A 7,525-nucleotide genomic window follows, 5' to 3' on the forward strand; every position below is an offset into this window, starting at 1 on the left:
AAAGAAAGTATGAGACTGAAGGAAGTGTTGATCCTCTTTGGAGAAGTTGTAAGATTTGGAGGAGCCCATCTTCAGAATGTCTATATGAAGCAGGCCCTTGAAAATCATGCAGTGCTTTGCATTGAAAGATGAAGCCATCTATTCTTTTCCCTCCCCCCCCCAAAAAAAAGAGTTGGATAAATAGAGAAGTTTAAATGAGTGAACTTAAAGGAAATGAATATGGGTATGGGGGGAAGAGATGAAGGCTGCAGATAAGGTAATGAGGAAGGTGGATAAAGAAATATTAAAGGAGAAAAGGTCAATTTGTAGTAAGAGAGAGAGACTGGAAGAAGAATGTGGCCAAGATAGGTGAAGGGCATGTTTTATAGAGGAAAAGTAGTATCTCTTCCTCCTCCCCTTTACTTAGTTCTCTTGGATTCTTCGTGTAATGGTCTATATCAATCAGGCCCTCCAGGAAAGTCATGACATACTCAAATTGTGATGACTTGAGGAGAGTTTTATGAATCACCTATTTATATACAGAGGTCTGAGCAAGGTGTAGAGGAGCACAAGGGATAGCATAAGACCCCAGGACAGTAACAGCTTACCACCTCCAGGTTGGAGGCACTCAGAGAGGGAGTTATTATAGAACCCAGTGACTTAGAGGAGAGAAGCGCTGTTGGTACAGTGGAACATTTGGCTGGTGTCTCAGACTGAGTTCTCTGGAAAAGCAAAACCAGTGACTCTTATATATGTATCTATAAAGAGATATTTATATCAAGGAACTGGTTCACTCAGTTTTAGAGGTGGGTCAGCCTCACGTTTGTGGGTCAGATGTCAAGCTGAAGGCTTTTGATAACCATAGTTGTAGGGCTGATGAACCCCAGAGCGGTAGGTCAGATGGCAGGCTGCTGATGACTCCCAGGATTGGCAGGTAATAGAGCAGGATGCTGACTCAAGTGCAAAAAAAAAGTGGAAGTTGGATGATGAGCCAGATGCAGGATCCAGACCCAGCAAAAAGCAAGCTTCACCTGAGTGCACAATATATTAGAAGCAGGCCACAGCTCATAGGAATCTTCCTTTTAATTGAGTAGATACTCATAGCAGATCTACATCTTAATTAACTGCCAAACCACTGAGAATCTGGCCTAGTGAAATTGACACAAAACCCTAACTATCACCACTGCTAGTCAAAAGCAATGGTTGGAGCCCAGCAGCCACTCAGTGGGAGAACCATGTGGCAGTCTGCTTCCGTAAAGATTTACAGCCTTGGAAACGCTGTGGGGCCAGGTCTGTTATATAGGATCACAATGTGTCAGAGTCGACTTAACGGCAGTGGGTTGGGATTTTTTACTTAAAACAACTGTGAAGACTGGCTGCTTGGCAAAAGCTGTGACATTTACTGTTGAATCAGGTACTTGTAGATCTGGCTGGTGGAAAATACTGTAACTTCACTCTCTCACTTCCTTATTAGTCTCCCACCCTCCAGGGCTCCATACAAAACCATTCAGACCCAAAACAGGACACACAAAGCAGCCTTGATTTGGTGTGACACATATGTTGTTGTTGTTGTTAGGTGCCATTGAGTCGGTACCGACCCATAGCAACCTTATGCACAGCAGAATGAAACACTGCCCGATCCTGGGCCAACCTCACTACTGTTGCCATGCTTGAGTCCATCGATGCTGCCACTTGGCCAATCCATTTCGCTGGGGGTCTTCCTCTTTTTCTCTGACCCTCCACCTTACCAAACATAATATCCTTCTGCAGCCATTGGTCCCTCCTGACAATATATCTTAAGTATGAGAGACAAAGTTTGGCCACCTTGGCCTCCAAGGAGCACTCTGGGCTGCACTTCTTCCACACATATGAGGGGGCTTCAAAAAGTTCATGAAAAATGGAATTAAAAGATAATGGAAATTTCCATTAATTTTTTGATGCACCATTTTACAAGTCAGCTCCCAGAGCAGAGTGGAGATCAGTGTAGATGGAATATGAAGGGACACACAAGATAGCTGTTATACCTTGCCTGTTCTTTTTTCTTCAACCTTCTTCTTCCTTCAGTGTCCCTAGATGAAAGATTTTTCTCCTACTGTTATACTGTCTTCTCTTGTTAACCTCATTCTGTCCTTTACAAATAAGACTTTTAACACCAGCAAGTACACACATACTATTACTAACTCTTTGAGATGGCTTCCTAGTATCTCTGCTCTTTCTGCCTAGCAGCAGAGACTCTAAGGCTTGTCAATTCTTCATCTCCTTCAGGAAAACAAATAAATAAAACATGCCTGAGCTATACCTGGTGTCTCTCATGAACCAAAGGCCTTGATGTTTCTGCCCATCCTGAGACCAAGTTTTCTGTGCTGGGAGCAGCCCTGCCCCTGTACCCAGTGTAGAGTGAGTGACCATCCAACAATCAGAGTCTTCAAATGAGCTTCCCATTTGTTGCAAAATATGTACCTGCTAGCAGACAGAATTAGAAATCATGTTGTTGTTGTTACTTGTTGTCCTTGAGTCGATTTTGACTTATAGCAACCCCATGTGACAGACTAGAACTACCCTATAGGGTTTCGCAGGTTGTAATCTTGATAAGAGCAGAGTGCCTGGTCTCTCCCACAGAGCCACTGGTGGGTTCAATCCACTGACCTTTCAGTTAGCAGTGAGTGCTTAACTGTTGTGCCACCAGGGCTCCTCAGTAGACTTTAGAGCAACATTAAACAGTGTTGGTTGTCAAATCCCTGAAAACTTGATTTCAATATTCAAAGCAGAAACACGAAGGTCTAAACCAGGTTATGAATGAAGAGGAGAGATAGATATGGTGTTTCAGAGATAGACAATGAAGGCTTGGGCACCTAGTTAGACATAGAAGTAATGAAAAGGTAAATATCACTTGAGTAGTCCAAATCTGAGTAATTGGTATAATTGTATTGTCATTATAATTATATTATTATCATTCTGTACAGAGAGTACAGAATGAGTAGCAGATTTGCTTGGGAAGCTGAGGGGTTTCGGTGTAAGGCATAGTGAGCTTGAAACATTGGCATGACAGTCCATGAACATGTCATAGAAGCATTTAAAGATGCATGTGTGGAGCTCAAGAGAGTGGCTCAGGCTAGACAAAGAAGAAGAGGTGTTTAGGGAAATGGGAATGGGTGAGACTGCCAAAGGAGAGAGGATTAGAGACTTCTCAAACTAATGTTCACCATGGAGTTTTAAAACCTGACAACCAGATCCCTTCAGCAACTTGTGATTTAGTAAGTTTGAAATGATAAATTGCTTCAGGAGTATTCAGTTTTTAGTAAACACCCTAAGTGATTCTGATACAATGTAGGGAGTACTGCATTTTAGTAAAGATAAGTTTTAGAGTTATGGTGTTGGAGGAAAATACTAAAAGTACCATGGATTGCCAAAGAACAAACAAATCTGTGTTGGAAGAAGTGCAGCCAGAATAATCTGTAGAAGCAAGGATGGCCAGACATGTCTCTCATACTCAGACATATTTTCAGGAGGAGGACATCATGCTTGGTAAAGTGGAGGATTGGACAAAAAGAGTAAGACCCCCAAGGGGGAAAGAGAATCGAACTAAAAATCAGCCAATTTCCTATGAAACAGAGGTCAGTCATGCCTCCACCCTACAACCTCCTTTTTTTTTAATGTTCTATCATGAATTATGTGATAGTTTTCATGGGAGAACATTAGTTTTACATTCATCCTATCATATATCGTTTCATTGCCATGGTTACAATTCCTTCCATACATCATCAACCAACCAAATGGTATACCCTACAAGCCTGTCCCCTGGTCGTCAGCACACAGCCCCTCTCCCTCTCTGTGTCTAAATTCCCCAGCTGCTCCATCTCTCCACATCATCATCTCTGCCTCCATCTCAGGCATCACTGCTTCTCTGGGTAGGGTCCCACACTCCGCTCTTCTCCCTTGATGGTCCCAGGAACCTCCTCTCCTAGACTGAAAAGTTAATCCCTCCCCTTGTTGCTACAAAACATCTACCTTTATATTTCCAACCCTCACAATCAGTCCTGATAACCATTATTCACTATTGTATCACAAGAAACCCAGCCGCATTTCCTTTCATCAGCCCACCTAGACAGATTGGATACTACTCAGTGGAGATTCTACCTTACCCCACACCCTCTGGATCTAGGTTCCCTCTTGAAAGCTTGTAAGCCAGTCATTTCTTGCCTTTGTAGCCTCCCCCATTTTGGGTAGCTAATGTCCAAGTTGCCCATCCCTGTCTACTCTGTGTATGAAGAGGGTGGGAATGAGCCTTGCTGTAACAATTTGTTCTCTCTTTTGAGCTACTTGCATCCATAGGTGTAGGTCAAGTTCATCAAATTGTATCAGATTACTCTTTCTTTTCCTCTTCTTTCTTCTTCTAGTTGAGCTCTGATCATTCAGTTATTGAAGCCAGGTCAAGTGTGTATTAGCTGCAAGTGTGGGTGTTCTTGTGCATATGCCCTCTCTTCGGATGCTTCACTCTCCACTCTAGTCCTGTGTGGCTATGTCACTGACTCTGGGCCCAAGAATCCCCAGATCTTGCCACACTGCTGGCCAACCAGGTCTCCACCCAGGTTCACAGGAGTCTATTGAACATTGTAGGGCTTAGCTTGCAGCTTCATTGCTGTTTCCCCACCTCCACCTTCCCCTTATCTGTGATGAACGTGGTCACCAATCAGAGCATGTATCCCATTGAGTCTCAGTCTTGGAAGGGGGTCCTACAACCTTCTTTATCCTATTCTGACACCAACTATCCCTCTCACAGTACTTCCCTGCTTTACATCTGTGTTTGACAGTCCATTGCAATGGCCACACAGAACTCATAATAATACTTATAACAGGGTGCAATTTGTGATCAAAACCAACTCAGGATTGCAGCCATTTTCCAATAAGGAATGCCTCTTGTCTACTGTACTGCAGATACTCCGTACTCTTTTCTTGGCTGAAGAAAGCCTTTCAGCCATGTGATCTGTTGGCCTCTGTCCTGCTTGGGCATATGTTCCAAAACTCTTTGAGCCAGTATGTGGATTCCCAAAGGGCACATTTTCCCAGCCAGTCTCCTGCCTGTAGGCACTCAGCTGTATTTACTCCATACATGGGCCCAGAGCCTGAAGTTGCCCTGTCTCTCCATGCCACTGTCTCTGCTTTTGTAAGTAGAGATCTCATGCTCCATTCATGCTCTTCCTTCTTGATGGTCCTGGATCCATCCACTCCTGCTTTGGAGATGGCTCCTTTTTAAAACTAATGTGTTGGCAAAACTAACCAATCCCAGCCATAGTTTCCTGTACACCTTATTTGCATGATCCCATCTAATCACTTGATGATGGAAAAGTTGTACCAAGTAAACTCAAGGTGCCACACTAAGGAATAAAGATGAGATACATAGAAAATGATCCTGTGTTGTACCATGTTAGCCAAGCTGAGTGTAGGCAGAGTTGGAAAGTGAACAGGTGGTGGACACAGCAAGGAATATTACAAATCAAAACTAAACCCACTGCCATTGAGGCATTTGATTCCTATAGGACAGAGTAGAATTGCCCCATAGAATCTCCAAAGCTTTAAATCTTTACAGAAGCAGACTCCCATGTCTTTCTCCCATGAAGCATTTGGTGGGTTTGAATCACCAATCTTTAGGTTAGTAACTGAGTGATTTAACCAGTGTACACCAGAGCTCACTGAAAGGAATATCAAGAATGTAACAATTATGAAATACAATAGAGCAGAGTTTCTCAATTTTTTTGGTCTTAAGAAGTTTTCCTGTTCTTCAAAATTATTGAAACCTCCAAAGAATTTTTAAGTGAGTTAAAGCCAGTGGTAAACCAGCCCTTCAAAACAAAAGCCCCAATTTGAAGTGTTTGCCAATTTCCAGGGTATAAGTTCCCACCAGGGGCTATTTTAAACTTGCTCTCTTGCAAGTTGGTGTTAACCCACTCCCATACACTACCAAATATCTATATTTACAATAATGATTAAAACTAAGATTTAAAAATATTTTCTTTAAAATTAATAATTCACTGCATGTTAACAGAAGTAGGACATTTTTATGAAAAATAACTATTTTCTAAAACAAAAATAAATTTGGTGACAAGTACATCATTGCTTTACATTTTTGCATCATTCTCTAATGTCTGGCTTCATAGAAAATGATTGGATTATCATCTATTTCTATATTCAGACTATTGCATTAACATATGTCACACAGTCTCTGGAGAACTCTGCTGTACATTCATGACAGCGTGAATGAAAGAGCTAAATTGTATCTTAGTGTGATGAAAACAGTTTTGACTTTGTAGAGGCCGTGGAAGAATCTCAGATACCCCAAGGATTTCTTATATCACACTTTGAGAACTGATGCTATACAAAACTGGTCCCCAAAGTCTTATTGATTGCATATCTTATCAGTAGATATTTGAGTAATCATTTGCCTTTTACTGAAATGACATGTTTCATACATTGTTAAAAAAAAATTAAGTTTAATTAAAAACAGGAATAAAAGTTTTCTATTTTTACATCATGTACCCCAAACACTGTCTTGTACAGCACATACCTCTTAAGAAACCTGTTATGATAGAGGCCTGATAAACGGAAAGCCTAAGTGGTCAAACAGATGATTTTTGCTTTTGTTACATGCTGTGAAGTGGGTTCTGGTTCACAGCGACCCTGTTTCAAGTTTCTGAGGAGCAGCTACTGTATTTGAACTGCCGGCATTACAGTTAGCAGTCCAATGCTTATCCTACAGCGTCATACCAGTACTATGTATAAAATGATGAACATAGAATTAACATTTACAAAAATTGAAGGGAGTGACCGAGGGTGAAGGAAATCAGGACAGAAGACAATATTCGTTTTCTTGACCAGGCAAGGACTAGACAGAAGGGCATTTGAAACTCTTGAAAAAGAATGTAATAATTAGGACACTTTGAAAGACGCCAATTAACCATGCAAATAAATATTAGTTATTGTTGACTTATCTCACAAGAGTAAAATAAGCAAAATAACAACATATTTGGCAGATACTTCTGAGATATTCTAAGAACTGATTTTATAACTGCAAGACAGTCAGGCCCTGCAGATAGTTAACAGTTGCCTAGAGGTTTGTTTATTGGGTAGGTCAGAACAAGTCATTCTTATGGCTTTGGATTGGCATGAACAGTCTGGACTGACCTCTCCTTTTTGAGATAGATTTTCTTCTTCATAAATGAACAACTTTCCAGAAATGAGCTATTGGATACAAGCCTCTGAAAAACAATAAATGATGCTTAAAGTGGTACCCATTCATCTGGTGGTCTGCTTCTAAAAGGTCACAGCCTTGAAACCCTGTAGATCCCAGTTCTACTCTGATATACATGGGGTTGCCATGAGTCAGAATCAACCCAATGGAAACTGGTTTTGTTTTGTTTCTAGGTAATCTTCAGAAGGAGTCCTGGGTGGTGTTGTGGGTTAATGCGCTAGACTGTAAGGTTGGTTTGAACCAGAAGGTCAGTGGTTCAAGCTCACCATCCGTTTCTTGGAACTGACTCAAGGGCACTTA

Source organism: Chrysochloris asiatica, unplaced genomic scaffold, assembly GCF_000296735.1.
Source record: "Chrysochloris asiatica unplaced genomic scaffold, ChrAsi1.0 scaffold00103, whole genome shotgun sequence".
NCBI classification, from domain to species: Eukaryota; Metazoa; Chordata; class Mammalia; order Afrosoricida; family Chrysochloridae; genus Chrysochloris; species Chrysochloris asiatica.